Here is a 26,931-nt window from a genome sequence, read left to right on the forward strand (position 1 = left end):
ACATAGTGCACATAATGCAATTCTTTCATTTTGTAGCTTTGCGCTAAAGCAAAAATAAACCTTTCCAAATTATATATATACATACGTATTTTCAACCAAATATTAGCCAAGGACTTTCATTGTTGACCCTTATAAAAAACAGACGGACATGCAATGCATATATGTTAGCGTGCCTGGTTATGAATCCAATGTACTCTATTTAGTGTCCTGTTGCCGCAAAAAAAAATTAAATCGCGTTCTTCAAACTGGGATTGCGCATGCGTGCTTTATAACACTGAGGGTCAAATCGCACCAGCCAAGTAAAGTTGCCCAAAGAATGCGGGGGCTGCTTTCCTTCTAATCTATCAGTTCCAAATCTGGGACAGCTAACACAGGTAGAACTAGCATAGATTTGTAAGAATGTCCGTTGCAAACCAACAAAAAAACACTTCACTTTTCAAAAAGACTTATACTGTGAGAAATACGTATATCTGTGTTAAAGCTCGTTATGTTTTCATAACTTTTGATAAATATGTTATACAAACAAGGAAAATAAGATGGTTTCTTCAGTTTTAACTTTCCTATTAATTCCCTGATTTAATAAATAAGTACTTTATCTGTTTTTGGTTTCCTTTAACTTAGTAAGGCCACTGAAGATATATTAAATGCTAAGTTTGTTGTGACACGTTTAATAACACTGCACATACCGCTTTTAAAGGGTAATTAGACTATGTAAGACAATACAAATTACCTCTTTCATTTCATAGTTATGATAATTCTTTTAATTTGAAAAGCAACCTATTATATATACATATACTGTCTTATAACTGCTTCATATTGTTGGCGATTACAAAGGCTATTTGGTTGTTTCATTCATATGAAAAACTAATGGATGAATGAAACTGATTGTATATATATATATAGCAGAATGAATAACTGCTTTTACGTAAATAGTATATTATTATACGTGCTAGACTGCCCTCCACAACGCAAAGGGATAACGTCTAGATGTCTATATGGCTCACCACAATTGGAAAGCATCTGATTTAAGGTTGAAACAGATGTTCGCAGTTGCAATTAGACGTCGTGTGGTATACAGATGGTTAGAGACATACTTCATAAGATATTATTCCAAACACCTGACGAGACATATTTAGTCACAGCTAGGTATAAAGTTCTCATCTGCAATGTACAGTATATCACTTATACTTAGGAAAATAATATATCTTTGCAGATAAATTGTTCTTCAGCATGTAGACAGATAAGGACAAGAACAAAATAATTTATAGAGACACTAATTTTTCCCATATTTAATAGTACTATTAATTATACACATTATCTTTCAGACTTATAACAAGTTTTATAACTTTTCTTACTGGTTACGGTCATATATTCCATCATACCCAGTGTTTTTTTATATCTACCCATAACAAAACTTAGTGAAGAAAGAAAGTGACAAAAATTGGATGTTACCCATCATTTTCTCTATAAGAAATCTATAAGAAATTGATAGTGTTTTTATGTGTGCTTTTTTAGTGATTATGTTGTAATTAAGTAAAAAGCTACTCAAAGAGATATCTGTGCTATATCCACCACGGATATCGAAACTTACCTTCTAGGGACTCAGTAATAAACAAAATCATGGACTCACAATACACTTGTTAGAAAAATATGTCTACAAATGTGTTTATGGTACATCTAGGGTTAAATGAAGAACATTCTATTACCTTTTGTGTTATCCTACACTGGTACAACTGATTCTGAATTCAGTCAAAGATGACCCCTAACCCAAACTCGTCTGTGATTTCTTCGAAGAACAAGTATTGAACTGAATACAATCGTTGACGATCGCTAGGTCTTATTGCAAATTGAAAACTCTTGAGAGAGGTGTTTCATTCTTCGTGCAACTCGAGACACTGAAAATATCCTCGAAACTTTTTCCTCAGAGGACTTGTCGAGGGCTTTAAGCATGGAACATCGTGTCAAACTGTTTCTTTTGTTTGAAATTAAGAACAAAACTAGAAAGTTGTCTATCTGTTCTGTGCTCACTACGGATAGCGAAATTCGGTTTTTAGTGCTGAAAGTCAATAGACATACCGCTGAGTTACCAGGGGGCGCCATGAACGGTAATGATGAATAAGTTGAATGTGCTATGATTTTTTATTTCAGATCACGTGACCAGGAATGCAACTGAAAGAAATGGTAGACACGCTCTTACTTTGTTATTCATGAAACAATGTACACTTCAATCTTTCTGTAACTGGCTTTCTCAGTGTACTTCATATTCTGTAGTTAAGTAAAAAAAAACTCATATTTTGTATACAGAAGAAAACAGAATTATTTTATGAAGTTTTAACAGTTAGTTTGAAATTTTAAAGGACAAAAATTAAGTTCTTACGTGCTTTTAAAAAATTTCTAAATTAATACATACATTTTGAAGTGTCAAAAATAAATTTGCCTAGAGGTAATGTTGTATTATCTGTTACTTAGATTTGGTAACTGATTGTATGTATTTATTATCCATACAAACCACCTTATAAGTAAGACAAAAATAATATTTTAGGTTTTTATGTTCTTTTAAAATATATAATTTTAGATAAATTATTAGATGTTTTCTGTTTAAAAGAAACAAGTAATCTTTTTGTCAGTGATACTCATTTTACTGTGAACCATCTGTTGGTTACAAAGAAGCTAAATTTATTACATAATATTTTATTACATCAGAATTACAAGCTACCTGTTCTCTCAAATCTAATTAAAGCACATTAAATACTAATCAATTTCCAGCTAATTTTTTAAATAATATATCGGCAGATCTATCATTCCCTTTACGTAACATAACTTTCATGTAAAGATTGAAAGATTGTACATGTATATATTGGAAGATGTAAAGATTCTCACTTTGCTTCTGTAGAAGAAAAGTGCACCTTTCGAAAGCGCTTAGGTTATGGGGATTTTACTCATTTCAGTAAAATTTCGAATAAATTCTGTTAGCTAATCACGAAATGTAACAGGTCCTAATTCCTTTCCTTTTATAAATATTTGGCCCGGCATGGCCAGGTATGTTAAGGCATGCGACTCATAATCTGAGGGTTGCGAGTTCGCATCCCCGTCGCGCTAAACATGCTCGCCTTTTCAGCCGTGGGGGCGTTATAATGTGACGGTCAATCCCATTATTCGTTGATAAAAGAGTATTCCAAGAGTTGGCGGTGGATGATAATGACTAGCTGCCTTCCCTTTAGTCTTACACTGCTAAATTAGGGAAGGTTAGCGCAGATAGCCCTCTAGTAGCTTTGCGCGAAATTCAAAAACATTTATAAATATTTATGTACATGTGTACACAAAGATACAGATAGAAGCCTATCTTATTGCAACAACATATCTGACAAAGGATCAAAATAAAGAAAAGAAATGAAGAAGAAAATCTGTATATTTTTTTACATATTATACTAAAAGTTCAATTAGTTCAAATTGTATTTAGAGGTTCTTTACAACAGTGTAATGGTTTTAATAATCAAAGAATTTAGTTGCACTGATGGTTTCTGGTGAATGATTTACTATTTTTTCCACCACTACTGCAACAATTAAACAGATTTGTTTAATCATCTCATAAGAGATATTACGAACTTGTAACTTCCGATTAAATGTCATTAAAAAGTCATTGCATTAAATATGCTTTGCTATTGTGCAAGAAGGACTGTCACGTGTCAGGCACGTTTTAAATGTACTAGTTTCGTTCTAATCTCGCGAAGATTAACTTTATTTGAATTGTTTAGAATATGATACGATTCATGAGAAAGTAAAATGGCATTAATACTAATTTTTCTGCTGTCGTAATTATATTTCAACGTTGTACATAGGGGTCTGTGAAAGAATAAATCTTATTTTATAAACTCTTTGAATACATGTTTACCATAATAATGTTAATATAGAAAGACTAAACACACCTTACGTTAAACATCTGAAGCTAGATGTCAGAAAATCCTGGTAAACATTAAATAGGAGGTAAAAGAAAAGATCTTTTACTCTTGGGAGTTCTTACAAACAAACGCTTTTGTTACTATACAGCTATAAGATGATACTGGCCATAGAGAAAGTATCATTCTAATATATATTAAAAATGGAACCTAATTAATAAAGCATGATAAATCTGCCAAATTTCATTCCAAATTCTATAAATTTATCTAAAAGAAATCGCTTTCAATACTTTATTAATTCTTATGAAGTTAGAGCAAACATGTTCAAGAAGAACGTTAATTCTTTAGATGAAAATAATATTCCACCATGTTACAAAGTGTTACAAAGACACATGTGATGATTATATAAATTCTAAGATATTTCAAAAATATGTAAAGTACGGTTTCATTCTATTTGGTATAAGTGACCGGTTTACGAACGCTTAATTTCTGGAAATAGTAGAGGCTCAATGAAAGTTGAATTGTGTCTGAGTAGTTTGTCCAATGTCTGTAAAGAAATTCGGTTCTTTCTATTACGCACAAAGCTAAACATAAGCTATCTGTGTTGTGTCTAATATGGTTATAGAAAATCGGTGTTTAGTGTTATAAGCCATTTTAACTTGGCTCTTAGACATTGGGAAGCAAATATAATTTAATAACTGTAAAGAAGAAGTAATATTTTTACCCGTGTTGTTTGATTAAAAAACGCATAGAAGAAAAGTTCATTCCTAAGATTGACGTGCTAGTCTTAATATCAGACTTATTGTGTGAGTGTTAGACTTTATGAAGTTTGAAGACAAAGATGATACAGTATTCATTCCTAAGATTGACGTGCTAGTCTTAATATCAGGCTTATTGTGTGAGTGTTAGATTTTATGAAGTTTGAAGACAAAGATGATACAGTATTTTCTGTCTTAATATCTGTTAAGAAATTTATAGATTAAGAAATAGAATATAAGATACGTACGTTGCTTTTTGTTTGTTGTCTAACTTTTGTATTTATTACTCAGTACGAATGGTACACAAGAATCATGATCAAGACAAGTTTATTTGTTTTTTGAATTTCGCATAAAGCTACTCGAGGGCTTTCTGTGCTAGCCGTCCCTAATTTAGCAGTGTAAGACTAGAGGGAAGGCAGCTAGTCATCACCACCCACCGCCAACTCTTGAGCTACTCTTTTACCAACGAATAATGGGATTGACCGTCACATTATAACTCCCCCACGACTGAAAGGGCGAGCATGTTTGGCGCGACCGGGATGCGAACTGGCGACCCTCAGATTGCGAGTCGCACGCCTTAACACGCTTGGCCATGCCGGGCCTATTCAAGACAAAGTGGCACATTCTTAAGCTACCATTCACACTGTTCTATTTACAGTAAACCAACAACAGTGGTTATTATGTCTGACAGTGAATCTGAGACGAGACGTGTGGCTCACGTCTCACACCCCTCCGAAACAATCGTCTTCCGCAAATTGGGGTCATGAGTACGTTATAAGTAAAACAGTCGTACTCCACTATTCAATTGGAATATCCAACGAGTTGACGGTGGGTGTTATTGATTAGATGCCTTCTCTTTAGTCTATAACTTCAAATGTAGGAATGAATAATGGAGGTAACCTTGGAGTAGCTTCATTTAAAATTCAACAAAGAGCTTGAAATATATTTCATCGTTTATGGCTGATGTGTACGTAAAAAGAACTTACTAAATATGTTATCCTAATTGTGTTAGTTTTCTAACTGAATATATTTTTTTAACAAATGCCAGAGCGCCTGCATTAACTTTTCAATTTATCAGCAAGTAGTATAGAGTTTGTTCACTATCCTGCCAAGAAGGAGGTTTTACCTGGACAAAGGCTTGAAAATAAACATCCACAGTGAAACCGTATCTTACACATTCATATTCTCGGAGTGGCTTGTTTTACACAAACTGCTACTAGTCCTAAATGCGTTTATAGATCACTCTTCTATTAAGCTCTACCGTGACGTGGAATACTTATAATCCAGTACCGAAAATGTCAAGAACTCTAATCTGGAAACTGCACGCAACAACATATTTATAAAACAACAACAGTAAATAAATAAAATATCACGCAAAACATGAGAAATTTACGGAGAAACTGTCTTCATACAAAAGTTTAACATTAAACTTTAATTCTCTTTAAATCTACATCTCTTTTTAAAATCAATCTGTCAAAAAGCACTTATGCCTTATTTTTGTGAAGTCTGCTAACGACGTTAATAATGGATTAGGTTTAAAGTTTATGGATACACTTTTAATGTTTAAGGGCTTTCTATGAGTGTTTTTTTTTTGTCTTAAAATATTCAGAATGGCATAGACAGTTTACAATGCTCATTAAGACTGGCCTGAGGCTATAATTCACAGACTATTTAAATTTGTAATAAAAACTGCTTTGAACCGAATACAGTGTAATGTTTTGCAATTACACTGACATTAATTTTAATTTCTTCTGATAGTTCAAAACTTACACTGACTTAAAGAGTTTTCTGAATGATAACTCTGTAGCAAGATCAAACATATGAATAATAAATGCTCTGTCATATAACTCTGCATCAAGTCAAAACATGGACATAAGTAGTAAGTTTTTTTTCTGATAACTGTATTTCAGGGTCAAAATATAAATACATATGGATTTTCTGTATCATGACTGTTACTCATGTTAGAAACATATAGAGATGCACGAAATAGGTTCTCTGTCTCATAACTCTTCATCAAGTCATACGTAAATATATGTAGTAGGTTCTGATATTACTCAGATGAGGTTACTTAAGGTTACTTAAACAACACAATCAAAATATAACCATTACACGGTAGGTTTGAATTAGCTGATCCTTCAGTGTGTGTACACGAAATTAATTAGACACCACATAGAAAACCATTACTTGTCTTTTCTGAGTGTTTGTCTCTACGCGTCCATTGTATCTATTTGCGTATCTAAGCACCTCGCAGCTATAAAAACTTCTTGAAAACTTTGTTTTGAAGCTACACGAGGGCTATCTGCGCTAACCGTCCCTAATTTAGCAATGTAAATCAAGAGGAAAGGCAGCTAGTCACCACCACCCATCGCCGACTCTTGGGCTACTCTTGTAACAACGAATAGGGGGATTGACCGTAACATTATAACGCTCCCACGGCTGGGAGGGCGAGCATGTTTGGTGCGACCGGTATTTGACCCGCGACCCTCAGATTATAAGTCAAATGTCTTAACCTACCTGGCCATGCTGGGCCACTTCAAAACTTTCTCGTCACCCATTTTTCACATACGAGATATATTAATGAGTCTATTGGTCCGTACAGCGCATAAGATCGTATCTTATATTCTATTTCTTAATCTATAAATTTCTTAACAGAGATTAAGACAGAAAATACTGTATCATCTTTATCTTCAAAGTTCATAAAATCTAACGCCCACACAATAAGCCTGGTATAAAATACAGCTGGTTTTTATAAATTTGTAATCATAAAACTGTATCATAATTTCTGAATTGTAGCTTACGAGTAGATTGTGGCTAAATTGATTTACTTTTGGAGCCGTGTTTTAACATGGATCGAGGCTAAAGTTATAGAGATTTAGGTTCTTGCCTTGTCATTGGTTGTGGACAAAATGATAGACATGTAGGACCTGCGTTATCTTAGATTGAAGCTAAGGTAACCCATTTAAGGGACTTTTTTAAGAATGTCATCGCTAACTCTCAGTGTGATATAGCCCAAAGATACCATTGAAGCATGATAAGGTTTCCGTTTTGTTTTTGAAATATCGAGAATTATAAAATAGTCTTCAAACTAATCGCCACCTATTAAAATTTTCTGATAAATGAGTTTAGTATAACTTTGTTTTCAGTTTATGTTTTTATGTATAAATTAACCCATTATTTATAGCAAAATGGTTCTACTGGTGCTCCGAGAACCTCAACCAGTTTCACGATGTTTTTGTCATTCTTGTTCTTTCATTATTAACCATGTTAGAAGATTTAGTTTTATATTTGAAAGTAAGACTCTTAAATGAACCTTATTAAGTAACTCAAGTTCCACTATGTCCCAAAATAAAGGATTTAAGGTGCTCTAATGCTTACACCCTCAATGTCCACACTTCTAATGGTTAAAGTTTTGACTACCTTGACCTAAAACATTCCAGTATAGTTTTTAGTTGTTAATACAAAAACTATTGCTTACTTCATGTATTATCAATAATTTTCTGTTCAAAGAACAATTATTTTAGTATATCACATTTTTTTCGGATAAGTTATATTGGAAATAGCGTACTGTTTTCTTAACGCAAAAATACACAATGGGTATCTGCACTCTGCCTATCGCAGAAAATTCAGCTCCGAATTTTAACTTTGAAAGTCTGTAAAATGATCGCTAATCATGGGGGCATGAACCTTTGAACATATATCTTTAGTTACTGTTTAAAAAAACACCCACATTTTAGTTCCAAAGCCAAGCAAGTGGAATACATATATACATTTTTGATGATCTGAGTACAATAACTGGAAGAAAAATACAAATTCAGAAAGAAAACTGTGGTGACGAAGAGTTGTTATTGTTGTTTTAGTTCAAAGGTAAAGAGTGAGCAAAGTTTGTTTTGTCCACTGCATGGAATTAAACACGGGATGGATTTTAGTTTTCAGTTGAAAAAGGAGACCGAAAATATTCTGGTCAAGAAACTGATAATTTCTACTCCGAGTAGAATCAAAGAAACCATTATCAAAAACATGAAAATAAGACATTACTATTAAAACGTTTTTGGTTATTCCATACAAATTGATGTTTACTTATAAATACAAATTATGTAACCTAATAATGATAGAATAAATGCAATAATGTGAAGTTGATAACACGAATTACGATAACTTGATTGATCGAATAAAGTTTGCACAAAAAGTTCGAATATTTTTTTTGATAAGCTTCGATCGTACTTATATATATATATATAAACAAAAGTCGTACACGAAGAATACGTTTTTCATTCCATGTACACGTCTATGATTTGTCTTGACAGGCACTTCATCATTCTTTGTATTTGAAATATGGAGTATATATAGCTTTACACGTATTTAGTAATATATGTATATAAAATTTCAGAGCGACTTGTAAAAATAAATTGTGTTGTTGAATGTAAGGCTTAAGCAAAGAATGTGTAACGTACAGGAATATAGTAAAACAAAATTATAGATGTCAACAACCACCCTTTTTAAAATAGTAATACCATTATATGGGTGTTTTAAAGGAAAATATGAAATGTATTGAAAGTTTTTATAAAAGTTGAGAAGTGTTTTTTGTTTGTTTTCAGAAAACGTATGCTAAAAGTATACAATAGAATTATTTCAATATATTATTTAAACCAAACATTTTTACTTTAGCTATTTGTTGGACTATATTCGCTTTTTCAATAAACAGCCATGAAACGTTTGTGGTTTAATATTTAGCTTTCTCTTTCGTTTCTGATATACGTATCTGTATTCTCAGATTAAACAGATTTTTGCAAAGCATATTGGTTAGGTCTGACAGAGTAAATAACCAAATAAATCTGAATTTGACTAATAACATCTTTACACTGAGAAATAAACAACATAGGCACGATGTGTAACATAATATATTGAACGGATTTTGTTCCCTCAAGAAGAATATCGATCCACTGACTTACCTAATATTAAATTTAAACATAGCAACTAGCGCTACCTACATGACTGGCCATTATTATTCAACATAGGGAGGCCATTTATGTAAGTGTGCAATACCACAAAGACATAAATACATTCACACACACGTATATATACTGCTAGATACATATGTATATAATTATTACACACTGTCACACATTTTGTAGCTTATGACAGACAGCCTCTGGCCCTCACCCATCACATAAAGTATTCATTAACCTCTTGAAGGTACTTGTGAACAATGATGGTACTGTAATGTAATATTATCTGGAAGTCATCAAGCTCGTCTAATTTTTTTCCATTTCAGGCATCATGAAGTAAATAATAATTGGCGAAATTCAATTAAACTATAATTAAAACTGATGTCAGCCACAATTAATAGTCGTGCTTCTATTACTGTTTGTCAACCTACATAAAGAAGGAAACACACCATGTGAGTGGAATCAGAATACTCTCCAGGGGAGCATCTAGCGAGTTAAGGTAGCATGTTTCATACAGGTTTATGTACGAAACTATAACTATAAAGTAGTTTTTTTGAAGTGGTGGCTTTACATTCGAAAATTTAATAGATACTAAATAAACATCTGGTAATTTGTTCTTTTGGCAGATTAACTAAATAGTGTTTACTAGATAACTTGGAAGCAGCTTTATTTACTGAAGCACATACTGAGTTTGGTGTATATGAAATAATCACGTAGTGGTGTGATTCATTAAAGAACAAAGTAAATTTTATACACATGTGGTAGTCACGTACGGCTTCATTCAATAAAGAACATACTTGATGTATACTAGGCTCTCAGTTAGTAGCTTGATTCAGCAAATAACATACTGAATTGTATATATTAAGTTGCCCAAAAATAAATGTTTTATGAAATGCGAAGTTTGAAAAAGTATAAATCATTGTTGTAAAACATGCTTTAATCAAAGTAAGCATCATTTACTTCAACACGCTTTTGTCAACGTGTAACGATGCTCTTTATGCCTCTGCTGTAGAAATCAGAGTTTCTATGGTCAATGAATTTCTTGAAAGCTTCTTCTGCAGCTGTCTGGTTTTGAAAGCGTTCATTGTTCATAAAGCTTTCAAAGTGCTTCAAAAAATAAAAGTTTATAGGGGAAAGTTCTGGGAAATAAGGTGAATGTGGCACAACCTCGATACCCAATTTGTTCAATTTTTGGAGCATCATTTTTGACAGGTCTTATAACGATAAGTTACTCAATATTCAGCTTCTAAATGTCATCGTGAGAATTCTGGCATTTATTTTTAGATAACCTAACATTGTTTGTTTTGAATTTCGCGCAAAGCTACTCGAGGGCTATCTGCGCTAGCTGTCCCTAATTTAGCAGTGTAAGACTAGAGGGAAGGCATCTAGTCATCACCACCCACTGCCAACTCTTGGGCTACTCTTTTACCAACGATTAGTGGGATTGACCATCACATTATAATGCCCCCACGGCTAAAAGGGCGAGCATGTTTGGTGCGACCGGGATTCGAACCCGCGACCCTCGGATAACTTAATATAATAACTAATCAAGTAATAGCTTATAACTTTATATCTTCTAAATACGTACCTGACTTGAATATTGCAAAGGGCAGATCAATTAAATACTTGTCCCTGCTGGTACTGCGGTAAGTCTACGAGCTTACAACGCTAAAATCAGTGACTCGATTTTCCTAGGTAGACTCAAAAGATAGCCCGATGTGGCTTTTTTATAAGACAACACACACACTCACTGATACTTTATATAATTTTTATTTTGCAATACTGTGGCAATTTTTGAAACTGGATTTATTTCCTTTTTAGTAACCTATGTAAATAGTAATGTGGCAGGTTGTTTGACTGAAAAGGACATACGAGTTAGGATTTACTATGTGACCATGTAACATTAGAAAAGAATACTGAATATCTCATAATAGTTTCATGTATATATAGTATTGTAACAGTTCATATTTGTACTCTTCATACTAAAAATTAACTCCATACCCGCAGTAGGTAGAGCACATATAGTCCATTGTGTAGGTTTGCGCATAACAATAATTAAACTAAACTAATAATAACGACCTTCCCACGTTGGTGGTTCAGCTAAACTTTAAAGCTGATTTAACAATAACATTAACTATGTATTTAACTCATCACTCCTATTTCGTTCATTACGGCTCAAAATTGGAGGTATGTGAAGACGTTGTTCGTTCTATGCTAGAATTAATCACTGAAGGTGTACAATTAGAGACAAACATATTTATTAGCTGGTACTTAGATATGTAATATGATACCTTACGAAGTTACAGTTTAAGTGCCGGCAAATTACTGGAAACCAGCGACCTTGCACATAATCATAAGAATAAGTTATCTCTATTTAATGCGTTTTGCTTTTCTACATTCCTCTTAATTCAAGAACGAAAAATTTTCACTATTTCTCTTGTTGCTGAGCAGAAACCTGGTGAGACTACAGAACAATAATTTGAAACTAAGTAATAACGTTTAATTAACAGTGTGATAAAGTTATACAATGAACGATTCCCATTAAATACATAGATATTCTCTATTTCTGTTCTATATAATACTGACTTTGTTTCAGCTAACAGAGTGAATGTGCTGTATTTTTTTATTATGCTGTAAATTTTGAGCGGAAGTAGCGACGTTTGCTAAACTAAAAGATTTTTTTTTTTCTGATTAATGGCTGACATGTTTCACAGTAATTACAGGGCGTGCCGGCTTTGCGCCGTGTTACAGCGTGAAAATAGAAACGTTTCTTGTTATTTACAGTCTCGGTTCGTGTGGGCAACTTTTGAACCAGCGATCAACCCAACTCTTCATGCTTATAACTAATGCATGGTGAGCGAAAATAAGGTTTACTGGGTTTTCTTTCTGAATACCGTGTTTTCCACAATGTATTGCGATGGCAATAGACTTTTAGAAAACAGAAAAGACAAATGTATCTATGAGTTATATGTTCTTATATAGTTGTTTTTCTTGGAGTAGTGTCTAATTAGCCTGATTTATTACACCAAATACTCCCAAAGTAAGTTATGATATTATGAAAAGAAATGTTAATATAAATTCTATAAGTTCCATAATAATATTGTTTTGTTCTTCTTCTTGTCAAGTGCAAAACTAAATAATCGGTTATTTGAGTTGTGCCCGTCAAAGGTATCGAAATCCGATTTTTAGCCTTTTAAGTCTTCTGATTTAATGCTTGGCCACTGGAGAGAAGGATAAATAGTACTAGTTGGTTTGTTCTATCTTTTGGCAACCAAGGTTAAATATATATAAAAATAACCTGCTTTTCAAAGGTTCACATCTCTCACAATTTTTTGAAATTATTATCTAAATAGTCAAGCTAGTAATGGATATATTATCCATTTATGATTAATGGATATATTATCCTGAGGGTTAGCTAATAAATTCCAAATGAAAAATAGTTTTAATATTATCAGCACACGGGATGTGTTTTCTGTTACTTCTTTTACATTAATTTTATTAACAGAATGTTTAATACGTCCATTTTTATTATTTTATTATTATATTTTCATCATAGATATTGTTTTGCATTGTTAGCTCAAATATGGATTTATACGTAACCCAAATTTTGTGAGATATTATTTGTTTGCCGGCTGAAAATATCTTCAACAGCGAGGGTATCAAATTAATGAGCTATACTGGATTGGTTTTTACCATAGAACTAAGTAATCGGTTATCTGCGCTCTGTCCAGAGTGAAGAACCGAACAGAGAATTTTCCTCTGTAAGCCCATAAATTTACCTCTGTTCTAATAAGAGATACAAATAATAAGACCACATGTTCTAATCTTTGTGAGTAAGAGAAGTATAGTTAATTAAGTATACTAATTATTGGATCGATGTTAATTTTTGATTTAAATAGGTAACTTGCTCTGATTGGAAGCTTAATTAAACATTTCCTCAGATTAACAAAAGGCTCATAGGCTAAAATTCATAGATACTAAAAACTGGATTTCAATACCTGTGGTGAACAGATCACAGATAATGTATTGTGTAGCTTTAAGCTTATTTCGTTATCGGAGGTTTCACTTTCACTCGAAGCGTCACCATGAATTGTTGAATCGAATTCTGTACCGTATCAAATTCTTTACTTTCTTGGATTGCAATCTACGTGAATATGATCCGAAACATAATGGACGCCATCTTTGGGAAGATATCGGTTGGAGTGGAGATGTATATAAAACTCAGCGAAGGAAAACAACAACAACGATGATGTTATCATAGATGTGTTATGGAGTTTTAGTTTATGCTTTGGCGAAAGATAAATATGCAGCCATGCTGCCTATCTAACAGGCGCCTGTCGGGTGATACTTTGGAGTAATGTACACAGTATGGTTTTTATCTTCAATTATTCGGCTTAATAGTGAAGCAGACTTAGAAATTCCTTTCTTTCTACGTTTTACCACATTGCCACTTCTTATTTTAGAAGTTTGCACTCACAGCTTTAGCAAGCCTTGTATTCCACGTCGACGTTTTCCATCGAACCACAGTGATATATTACTGTTAAGAGTTCTGTGCTATGTACTAAAGCTTTTACACAGATATGACTAAGCGATCTAGCTCTAATGGAAATAAATGTAAAAGAGGATGTGTTATGCAGGGGATGGAAGAAAACGTAAGAAAGCGTATTACAATGCCAACCCTTCTTTATTGAGCTTGCTGGAAGCTCACACCATTCAATATTAAGAAAACAGAGCACGTAATGTCACTTTACTTGTAAGCTATTTCGATATTCCTGCCACTTTACAAGTCTTTACAATAATCACCCCTGCCGGATTATAGACATTTTATATCTGAGTTTATTCAAATTACTATTTTGAGTTAATGAAACTGGTGTTGTTTTTGTGCAGAGTGGTTAAACGAAACATGGGGCTATTTACTATACAATTTTGAATGCATTTTGTCTGTAGAACTGATAACAAAATATTTAAAGCCATTTTGGATTCAAGAAAATGGTTTACCGAGTGCTCAATTATTATGGAAACATACATATGAAAATGAAGTTTTATATAAAGCAAGATTTGTGTGTTTGAATTTCGATCAAAGCTACACGAGGGCTATCTGCACTAGCCGCCCCTAATTCAGCAGTGTAAGACTAGAGGTCAGGCTGCTAGTCATCACTAACTACTAAAAACTCTTGGGTTACTCTTTTACAAACGAATGGTGGTAATAGTTACATATAACGCTTCCACTACTAAAAGGACCAGTATGTGTGGGTTGACGGGTTTTCGAATCTGCGACCCTTAGATTACGAGTCGAGCACCTTAACTACCTGGTCATGTGGGACCAATAAAGAGAGAAGGAATTTCGTGTGAAGAACAGTTACTTTAGATACTGAAAAAACAAAAACACCACGAAAATGTACTGTCGAGACGAAAAGATCTTCATGGAATGAACAATCCATAAGTTGTCCAGGTTTTTAGTCTCACTTTGTCATATTTTATGAAGTATTGAAACATTATGTTAAATATAGATAGAGTTATTATGTGATATCACAAAAAAAGAATAATCTCAGAAACTTCTGATAATAAATCGTGAAGTCTGTAAATCATAAAAAAAACTTAGAATATTTTTTAAATTCATATTTGAATTATATTAATAGCAAAACTTACTGGTGGTAATTTTTGTTAATATTTGTTTAGATGCGTATGTTTTCTAGTGAATTATATAGAAGCTACACATATGGTTTTTGTGTAGTTATTGTTAATTAAGCCCAAAGCTACACTTCTAACCTGATATTTCGAATAGCACATGAGCTGGCCCGGTAGGTTAAGGCGTTCGACTCGTAATCTGAGGAAGGCGGGTTCGAATTCCCGTCGCACCAAACATACTTGCTCTTTCAAATGTGGGGGCGATATAATCTGAAGGTCAATTCATTGGTAAAGGAGTAGCACAAAAGTTGGCGGTGGGGGGTGATGACTAGCTGCCTTCCCTCTAGTCTTACACTGCTAAATTAGGGACGGCTAGCGCAGATAGCCCTCGTGTAGGTTTGCGCGAAATTCAAAAAATAAACAAACACGAGCTCCATTATTTTCTCACTTTTATAAAATAGTAGGATTTTAAAACAATTTCTATTAAATTTGATTTTTTGTTGCGATTCCTTTCTTTTATGTTAGCTGATATTCACTCTTCTAATCTAAATTTTGTCTCCATATTCTTCAATAATAATTTAGCAAGAGTTATTTTCTTAAGAAAGAGGTCGTGTACTTACATATCAATCGAGCAGTATAGAGCGGAGCGCCATCTATATATTGTAAACATCGTCCTAACTTCTTGTCATGTATTCAACTGATGATCGACACGAGACCGAGCTTCGTGTTGTAACTCACAATTAGATTAATGACAAAATATCGTTGGTATTTTGTCATGGGGTTTGGTGAATTTCACTCTTTACTGAATTAACTGCAACTAGTTTAACTAGTTATACAATTTTGTGGGCGTAACTTGATCGTATTATGTGTGTGTAATTATTAAATGCTGAGTGTTGAACATTCTTACAGTTATAAGAGTTATACATAAGCGGTTGATTAGAAATAAAAAAAGACACGTGCTTCGGCTGGAATATAAGAAATGATTATAATTATTCACTCTGTTTTAAGTTGCTGTTGAAAAACTTACGATGTATTTAAAACATAGGAAATTAATATTTATGCTAAATTACAATATACTAATAATTTGCATTATTTTTGTTTATAGATTATAGATTCCATATCATATGTGTGTGTGAATAAAAATTACACTTAAGATCTCTTACTTACTTCACAAAAGTGATGGCTTTGCTCCCGAAGATTATTTCTAAATAATATGAATAATGAAAAACGAAATTGTACCTATACTCATGAAATTTCAGTTTCAATGGCGAAAGCTGCAAAACATTGGAAACCAATAGACGCTTCATGACCCTGTGCTCGTTTCCTTTATAAGAAGTCATTATCTTTGTTGGACTTACACATTGTTACTTTGAAATATTGCATCTTATGTTTCATGTGTATTACTGAAAGATCAAACAAAACAAAACAACCAATGGCTTGTGTGCTAGACTATCTACGTGAGTTAACAGACCGCTGTTGTACGAGTAGATCACGTTGTGAAATCGTCAGTATAAGCAAACCATTTTACTGGCGCCCGACAGCTAACATTCATTATTGTGAGCCTGCTTAAGTTAAATACTAGCCTAATAAAACATTATGAAGCTGCTTACTATAAGTGGCTTGTTTTGCTCTGATACTTGTTTACATATTCACCTTTATTTATTGTATTTCGGTTTGGTTTTTTCCAGGAAATATTTGGACTTCTGAGCCATACATTTTCATATTCAGCCAACCGTAAGAATATTTCGCGTGCGATCAAATACGTTCACTCGCACAAATCAAAATCAATAATAACGGCTGTTGCTGTGTGTCTGACAAGAGGTTTGATTTGATTTCTTTTATGTTTGTGTTGATACTGTATTCGTGGTTTACAAATATCCTTCCCAGGTCTTGTGAACCACGAAACCAATGTACAAATAGTCATATTTGAAGATTCATTCTGGCAAAGTTATAAAGTCGTCTACTAGATGCACTATATAAGCCTTCAGGTGAGCGGTTTATTTCATTAAATGTCTTACATTGCTAAAATACATCCTAATGACTTCAATACAGTAATGTATCTAATCTTTGTATTTTGCCTAAAAACAGCACTGAAACTTATGGTACAAGACTGCGTTTTTTCAAAAGTAGTGACGTTGTTTAGTGAGGGAGACAGATGTCTCATTCATAAGTGTTTCAACACAGCTGACATCAGCTGGAAGACAAGTTGAGACGTCAAGAGATTTTTGTTCCCATTCGTTGAACATTAACTGGACCTAAACATCATCGACTGAATCTAACTAGGAACACGTGTGGAAGTTGGGGGTTCTTTACTCACCCAATTTCTTGCAATGTTTTAAAAGGGAAAATAAGTGATGATTGATGACATTAGTTTTGGCATAACGATTCAGTTCCTGTCTAATACTAACCAGAACAATTGTCAAATATTAGTATTTTATAAATAAGTGGAGAATAGGATATCCTTTAGAACGATTCCTTGGATGAACTGAGTATTTATGTGTGAAATAAGCAACAATGTTTCTACCAAGATCTGCAGACGATTTTTTTGGTTGTGAAAGCTGTCAGAATGTAATAATGTGTAAAATACAAAGTATATTTTATATGTCAGATAATTAGGACACGTGCTCAGCATTACAAATGTGTATTTCTAGTAGCATCTATATAAAAAAAAACTACTTTTCCTTACTTCTAATAACAGGACACACTAAAATTGAAATATTATAATGTTTTGTTTGTTTGTTTCCCTGTAAATTTCCCTTTATAAATCTTGTCACAATGAATGTCATCACCAACCTATGTGATAGATACAAAGACCAAGTCATAGAAGTTTTATCACAGGCTTACAATTATTTATTTAAACCCCTTAGGAGTCAGTGAAACAGTACTATCACTCTATAATTATTTTCTTTAGACAGTACTCATAAAAACAACATTTCGCTAAGATTGAATTATGAGTTCCTTCACTGCTTTCATTTCACGTGTTAGTGGCTTTCTTTTTTTGAAGTTCCTTAATGGCTAAGCGGTAAGAAGGAAAGCTTATAACCTCAAGACTCGGGTTGCGATACCTTTAGTGGGCACAACGTCGACAGCTTGTTTTGTTACTTTGTGCTCAACAACAAACAAAAACATTCTAGGAATTCTGAAAATTGTGGTGTTTAAAAAGAATTTACAAACTACTAGTAAAATGTGCAATAGTTATTATGATTTTTTTTCACTGTTGAATAAAAATTTAGGCTCTTATATCTCAAGTGTTAAATAAACATTTAAGAACCATAACATGATTATTAAAACCCAAAAGACTGTGCATTCTATAACGGCACACAAACAGCATTATAAATATGTTTAATGTTGAAGTAACCACTCAGAATGGTTACTATGCAGAACTAATATACCTTTATAGAATGTCCCAGATAAACCAAGTTACACGCTTCTAAGCAAGTGTTATAAATTTTATCACACATTAGAATAGTAACTCGGTGAGACTGTTATAAGTTCATAAAATGTCCTATGTAATTCACGTTATAGTGCTTGCAAGGCAACAATATAGGTTTTAGCACACATTAGAATAGTAATTCGTATGGATTATTATAAGTTCATAGAAAATCAAAGGCTATTTACTTTAAAAGAGGGCTTCGATATCAGCGATGCACATGGTACAGTTAGCCGATTGTGTAACATTGCGCTTAACAACAAACAAATATTTAAAAGTTTATTTTAAATAGCTTGTAAACTAAATTTATAAATGTGTTTTTTAAATGAAGTATTTTGAACTTTTTTCTTTATCAAGCTAAGAAATATAAACCTTTTTTCGATTGAAAAAGACGATATACATTTTGCGGGTTTTAGAAAACTTCCCCCAGTGGTATAGCAGGACGTCTGTTACATCGCCAGAAACCGGGTTTCGATATCCTTAGTGGGCAGAGCACAGGTAGCCCATTGTTTAGCTTTGTGCTTAATTTCAAACAAACAAACAAACAAACAAACATTTTTAAATAAAAATATTTCATGTTCCCATGGTGTACAAAAGCTTCGAACATTTTCACTTGCACTTCACACGACTGACGTTTACTTTTCATCGGTCATGATGAGATTGATTTCCAGATTTGAATGGTTTACTTTTCATCGGTCATGATGAGATTGATTTCCAGATTTGAATGGATGGCTTTTATTCAATGAGTACCAATCGCCAACTTTTGCTTTGTTTCAGAGTGTAGAGGGCGTTTCCACAGATACAGATTGTAAACTATAAGCTCACGGATTCGTTCGTCACTATAACACGTCGTTCCATCTAAGGTTTTCGTGCGAATATTGAGCATAGCTTTTGTAGGTTCAACACAGTACAAAGACTTACTGATGAAAAATGTTTTAAAACTGAAGAATTCCGCTCAGTCTTGTTGAGTAAGTCGCTGAAATAATGTTTAGAAAGGTTTTGACCAAAGCATTGATTTAATTTATTACAAACCCTTTACGGAAGTAATAAGAACGGGGATGTGTTTGTTTTAACTCACAAAGCAACATAATAGGCTCAGCTTACCAAAGGTATTGAAACCCAAATTTTAGCGTTATAAGTTTACTGACTAACTGTTGAACTGGGGAGAAAAAGAGAGTTCGTCCACCATCATATTATTTAGAAAACGGTAAAAGTTGTATTATTGTAGCCTAAATTAATCAGAATTGTTACCGTGTCACACCATATGGAAAAATGATCCTTTCAGTTTTTCTGTTCGAAAACATGGTAACCCTATTTTAAGGATTGTGAACCAACTAGGTTGTTGACATATTCAACTATAAGCCATAACGGCTAACTGTGATATTCTTTAAAATAATATGCGAGGTAATTTTAATTTAAGTCAAGATGAAAGATCCAAGTCACTTGGAAAAGCTTAATTTGATGTACTCGTGTAATAACTTATATTTCTTCTGTCACATCCATGGTAAACACTAGCGCGTGCCAATGTCTAGGGCTCACTAGAAATAGCCCCCCGCTAGTACAGCGGTATGTCTCCGGATTTACAACGCTAAAATCAGGGGTTCGATTCCCCTCTGTGGGCTGAGCAGATAGCCCGATGTGGCTTTGCTATAAGAAAAACACACAAAAACACACACACACTAGAAATAAAACTATAAAGTCCGTTTTTAATAAATTCCCTAATAGATAAAACTTTTAACCTATTTCCGTCATGTAGTCAAAGAATCTGTTATTTTCATACGTGCTATAAGTAGAGCGTTCAATGTCATAAAACACAAATATGTTTTTATTACCTATCGCCATTAGTCCCTGGAGCTCTGTTAAGAGTCCTATAATGATATATATTTTTAACATCATTCCTTTTGTGTTAAGTTTGTAATAATAATAACAAAGTTAATTTCAACAGCATTATCTGTATAATAATAGTCTGAAGGATGTTAAGTTTCTTATGTACTGTATAAAATAAATTACCTTCCCTCCACTCCACTAGATTTACTACCCTATGTTACTATCTCCCAGGTGGCTCAGTGGTACTTCTGAATGTCCCAGAGTACAGATGTCCATTGTATAGCTTTGTGCTTAACAACAAAAACAAACAAACAGTTTATATGTTTGTGTGGAGATGCATTTTTAGATCAACTATTAACAACATATGATGAAAATAAGCTATTTTTATACATGTACCAGATAAACACGGTGGATTTCAATTCTTGCTAATTTAGTATATTAATGCCATTATGAATGCTTCACACTATTGATTAGGACTCTATATATACTAGACACTTCTTTCGTACAACCGTCTATCTCTAGAAGCAACCTCTTTCTCTTGGTCGTGAGTGCTTCTATCTGTTTCAGTGAGAAGAATTCCTTTAAACTTGTTTAACCAAAGAGTTCAAGTCATGGCAACATACAAACAGAAACACGAACTTCTTAATAAGTTACTGTGATCGTAACATTCAAACTTATGTTCCTAGTCTACTCTGTAGTATTGTCAGGTTAAACTGATATATAATTCTACTTTATAATGAAATGTTTGTCCGAATATATTACAGTGTAAATCTGAATTTAACTATTGAAAGCTAAGAAACAAACAATGTGGACTAAACACGTAACACAAAATGAAGACAACCAATTTATTAAATATACAAAAAAGCACCGTTGCTTTCTGGACAGCAGTAATTATCAACTGTTCACAACCTCCACTAGTCATTTGAAAGATTTGTTGACCGCCCTTTTAACTTTGTTTCCATTGAATCTACCAAATAAGATTTGATAAGAATATGAAACCGTGGCCTGGGATTAAATACCACTGCATAAGACTGATCCATATATCATTGACACAAATGCTGTTGATCAGATTATAGTCCAACTGCTAAGTATAGAAAGAAATTTCAGTAAACACAATTTTCTTCTACGAATAGTATAGCTGCTTATGGAAGTCTTCAGACACATCGAAAGAACTGTTTTCCTGACTGCAAGATCCCTAATAAATAATTATCTTAACGGTACCAATATGTATACCCTACAAGTATAAAAACACACAGATAGATAGATATACACATTAAATTAGTGTGCATTATCTGAGTTTAGCAATAACATATATTTATCTACTGTAAAAAAGTCCTGCAAAACAACTCTGAAAATGTAGAAAGCTAATACAATTACAGATCCTTCTTTTTCAAGCACAAAATTCTAATCTCATTATACAGGAGATTGAGTACGTTATTTTAAAATTATTTTCAATATACGTATCAACTAGTAACGTGTCAACCACAACTGATACACGATCATAGCAGAACACTGTGTAGTAGGGATACATTTTGACATTGTTGGACATTACGTAGTTGGTATGATGCTACTGATGATTAATGACCTTTAGAAATAATATGTATAAGCTCTTTCAAGCGCAAAATATCTATACCAATATATTGATTATGTAAAGTATCCAAGATGAGCATATCCTTTTATTTCGTTGTACTGAAAGACAAGATAAATATGGAACCACTTCGTACACCAGGATTATCCAGAAAAAGAGTAACAACAATTTTTTTATCCCAGCAAAGGGGATAGTACGTTAACAGAATGATTTGCGGTAAAAGCCGTCCACGTGTTATAATTAAGAGTACACAACATATAAGAAAAGGATCTTGACATGGAAATGTGATACAAGTCACTCGTATATCAGTTGCTTTCACGAAATATCCCTTCAGTCCTCGTGTACCTCTCGAAGCTGGATGATACAACAGGTATTAATGTTATTCCTTAATATAACATTCTAGTTAAGTGAATATATGCAACACATATGAATTACCGTGCGATTGGACTACTGAAATAGGCACAGGTTAAACCACCGTTTTCGTACTCTACATAGATTATGAAAAGCAAGGAGAGAGGCATGGTATACTTTAGATGTAATAACTTTATGACAGAGCCTTTTACATTGAAAGCTACGCTACATGGATATTACAAAGATGTTACTCAGGTACAACATGGTCGGAGGTGGCGACATGGGCTTGAAAAACTTGGCAAGGTTCCAAAATTATTCTAACAGAACACACTCAATCTCCGTTTTGTGTAGAGATTAAGACATGGCTGTTTTCTCTCACTATTCTATTTTCTATATGCACGTACCTAGTACTATGAGAAAAAATGAAAATAAATAAAAATAAGAAAAAGGGAAAAAACAATTCAATGTTCACGGTATTATATTTCTTATTTTACCTGATGTTTGGATTAATGTATTTACATTTAACTTTTGATGTAGATAGACATATAATTAGATAATTGTTTGTGTTGACCTGATTGGCGGCTAGAATAGTTTGTATATTTAAATTCGTTTTTGTGTTGTTTTTGTAAATGTCATGTAATTTATTTTTGGTAGTAGTTTATTGTAAGTGGACATGTTCCTGTTACATGAGCATAGTGGGCATCATATACTCTTTTGGTGAATCAAATACTGGTCTTGGAATTTTGCTTTAACTTCTACAATCAACATTTCAGTGGGGATAGAAGGAATCGTGGTTTAAGGTGTTGATTTGGAAACAAATGTAAGTGAATTAGCCATCAAAATGGCATTAGGTAAAGTGTGACATCACATTATAAATTACACGACTCCAAGATGTTTTATACATAGTTATATATGTGTATTATGTATATAAAACTGTGGTTATTTAAATATTGGTAGGTCGAATTTCTGTTCTATGCTAAAATTTGAGTTTTGTAACTCGTCTTTACTTTTACCCTCCTTGTAAAATTTTTAATAGAATTTAAATCTTCACTAGTGTGAACCCCGTGTATGTTCTTCTGAGGAAGATTATTCAAAATTTGATTATGTATTTTGTCTTTTATTCTCATACCAATGATTAAGACTACTCTGTAGCATCTTTTGTCATCCATTAATTCAGCTGATTTCTCTATGTATTTCATTTTTTTTTTGTCAACTCAATCTTCCTAATATTTGATCATTTACAGACTTCTAACAGTGAATACGTTTTATTCAAGGTTACTACACCCTCAAAAATATATTATTCAACACTTGTATAATTATATCTTTCGTATACGAGCCACCTTATTAGTTTCTATTGTTTTGATGTTTAACTGTTACCAATGGAAATATTTTATATTAAGGGCACTAAACAAAACTCATCAGAAGTGTCAGTGAAACAGATAATTGATAAACGACCTAATTTTATGTGATGATTAGTTTTTTTTTTTCTGTAAATTTATCTTCTTGTCATTGTCAAACGTTATTTCTTCAAGGAAACAATTTGTAGTCAAATAACTGATTGTAAATCCGGAAGAACAAAAGAGACTGACGCTTTCAGTCAACGTTTAGCAAATTAAACATCAAGTACTTTAATTTTTATGTTTAAAAATAATAATCAGAACAATTGAATAGTTTTGAAAGAGGTTTATATGGGGAAAAATACGAAAGAATTAACGCGGTAAAACAATAGTCTGAAGAGTCTAGTTAGCTTCTATAATGGGGAAAAATAGGAGAGAATTAACGCGGTAAAACAATAGTCTGAAGAGTCTAGTTAGCTTCTATAATGAGGAAAAATAGGAGAGAATAACGCGGTAAAACAATAGTTTGAAGAGTCTAGTTAGCTTCTATAAGATTTTACAGTCTATAATAATGTATCGATATTTCAATAAAATTTTGTAAATCATCGTATAAAGGTACACACGTCATTAAGTCTTTCTTAAACCAACAAGGAATGAAGTACTCACATAACTAATAGAAGTTATAATTTGACTATACGATCGCGATAACACTATATACCATTAAAAATGTATTAGAAAAACCATAAAATATTTTTGTATAAGTTTCGATGTTTCGTTTGTTCAGAGATGAAAGGTAGTTACTGGTCGAGAAAGTTAGCCAGTTATTCTCTAAATTATTCACAAAAAGGTTAAGGTGCAAATTAAAGAAAATATTTCCGCTTCCTGACATCTTTATGAACTTGTTTATAAGGAAATCTCCTTCTATAGGAGCGTCTAATTAAAACCGACAAAGAAAAATTTTGATGTGACGTCCTTGACATCACATTTGTCATCACTTCTAAGGCTGTCAGCGTATAAGGTCGTTGACAGTGCTGGTACACACTCCGATCTTGTGTTGTGCTGAAAGCTGAGACTGACATGCGAAGCGGCCCTTAATGGTTTCATCATTAAAGTGTTCTTACCAAAACACATTTGCTAGTCATGTTTTAATATGTTCTTTCTTCAAATTGATTACATGAGAAAACCTAAACTAATCAGTTCAAGTCACGCTTAGAACAACGAATGGAACACGAAACAAAATGGACACGTGCTGATGACAAAATATATAAAAAAAACGAACATGCATACTAGGCTTAAATTCTCATATTTGAGCAATGAAAAAAAAAGATTAAATGTTACAACAGAAATAATTAGAGATTAATTACAGTGCTGTTAATGAGCAAAGAATTTCACGGGCTGTCGTCACTTTCTTTTAACTTTCTTCTTTCCAAGTACAAAACGTTATCCATATAATTTGGACAGCCTGGAGCGAAAGGAAAAGTGCATGAACCATGGTCACTGATAAGAAACGTTATTGACCTCTGCTCAAGAAGTTTACAGAATCATCCAAACGTCTAATGTACAAGACCAGGCAGAACGTTTTTTGCATCCAATGTAATTATCTGTCACATGTGGCGAAATGAAGTTCTGTCTAAAACAAAAAACAAAGTATATTCAAGAAGTTTCATGTGATCTCAGTATTTTTTAATATAGTGTTAATATCTGTATATTTAGATAATCTATATACAAACCATATTTAACTCCTACATTTAAATAACTGTCACTATATGGGTTATATGTATACATAATTAACTTCAGGATATTGGGCAAAGTACGACTATATTTCATTAATAAACAATTATAATAATAATATTGTGAAGGGTCCAGAAGTGTTATGAAATGAAATGAAAACAAATGTGGCATATATTACGAAATGTTTCTCAGATAAAACACATTCGTTGACAAACAGATTTTGTAGATAGGTCCTATACAAATAATTCTACTACAACTCATTTGATAACGTAAACGGGCGTTTCTACTGTTTGTCCATTGTTTGTAGTGCAGTGATTTACCTAGTCTATATTCTTTGTCTATTTCTTTTTGTTATTGTTAGCTCTCTTTCGTATGTTATATCAAACAAATGCAAAATTCTAATTTTTGGTATGTGTTATTTTTTCTTGCGTAGATGCCTCTTCGCGCACTAGAACCAGGATGGAGACAGCTGTCGCAAATGTCTGGTTTCAGCAAAGTAAGAGTCAGTTTTTGTTGTCATCAAAGTGGAAAGTTACTTATACGTTTGTGTACTTTGCGCTTGATACACAATTTAATCAAATCTTATATATATATGAATGTATTTACCTACTGTGTCAATTCAGACTATACTAAACATTTATTGACTGCTGGCCGACTATTTAGAATATTAACTAAAATGATATATTATGCACAATAATTATTATTTTTTAAATTCTATGTTAAGATTGTGAACTTGGTTATGTTATTACTTTCCTTAGTCTGAGTTGTGCAGGTATTGTTAATTTCAAATCACCTGTTCACCCTGAAGATATTTTAAATACAAACGTTTTGAATAACGAATCCTATTTTGTAATATTTATCACATAATGTCAAAATGTGGTCACCAGTAAATAACTTATTCTTTTAAATGGACTTTCTGACTTGTTGATTTTCATATCTTTGTTGTATTTAACAAATCTGACGTGTTTCGTACCATGTGATATAATAAAAGAACTACTGTACTACAATCGACAGTTTGTAATGTATTTGTAGTTCTCGCTATTATAGCGTATCAAACAGACACAAAGTGAGAAATTCACACAAGCTTTAGTATATAGAAATGCTTTTCAAATGTTCGATTATTTAGTTTTTGTTCTGTAATGACAGCTACACATAATCAAGAAATTCACTAAGATTATCTTATCTTAGTTACTTTGTTTCTTTAATGTCAATTTTGTCCAAGAGTGTATTGCATCAATACATACCATCTGCTTTATAAAGATTGGCATTGTAATATTCTTTGTTGTCCAGAATGAAGTTGAATAAATGCTACAGAGGAAATAAAGGTCACAGGATGACACTGTCTACTACACAGAAAAAGCGAGTTTGCTTGTTAAATTCTGATGTGCTTTCTTAGCTCAATTCCTACGAGAATCTAGAATAAAGATTTACTTTTAACG

At 32.9% G+C, this 26,931-nt stretch overlaps 1 long non-coding RNA gene across 1 annotated transcript in view; it reads left to right on the forward strand.

Moving 5' to 3' along the window:
* Nucleotides 1–26,931, forward strand: part of LOC143225255 (uncharacterized) — a 39,870-nt gene that overhangs the window by 10,952 nt on the left and 1,987 nt on the right. The window contains exon 2 of the long non-coding RNA XR_013013751.1: nucleotides 25,926–25,988. This is a non-coding gene — a long non-coding RNA (uncharacterized LOC143225255). The remainder of the gene's footprint in view (nucleotides 1–25,925; nucleotides 25,989–26,931) is intronic.

Source organism: Tachypleus tridentatus, chromosome 9, assembly GCF_004210375.1.
Source record: "Tachypleus tridentatus isolate NWPU-2018 chromosome 9, ASM421037v1, whole genome shotgun sequence".
Lineage (NCBI taxonomy): Eukaryota > Metazoa > Arthropoda > Merostomata > Xiphosura > Limulidae > Tachypleus > Tachypleus tridentatus.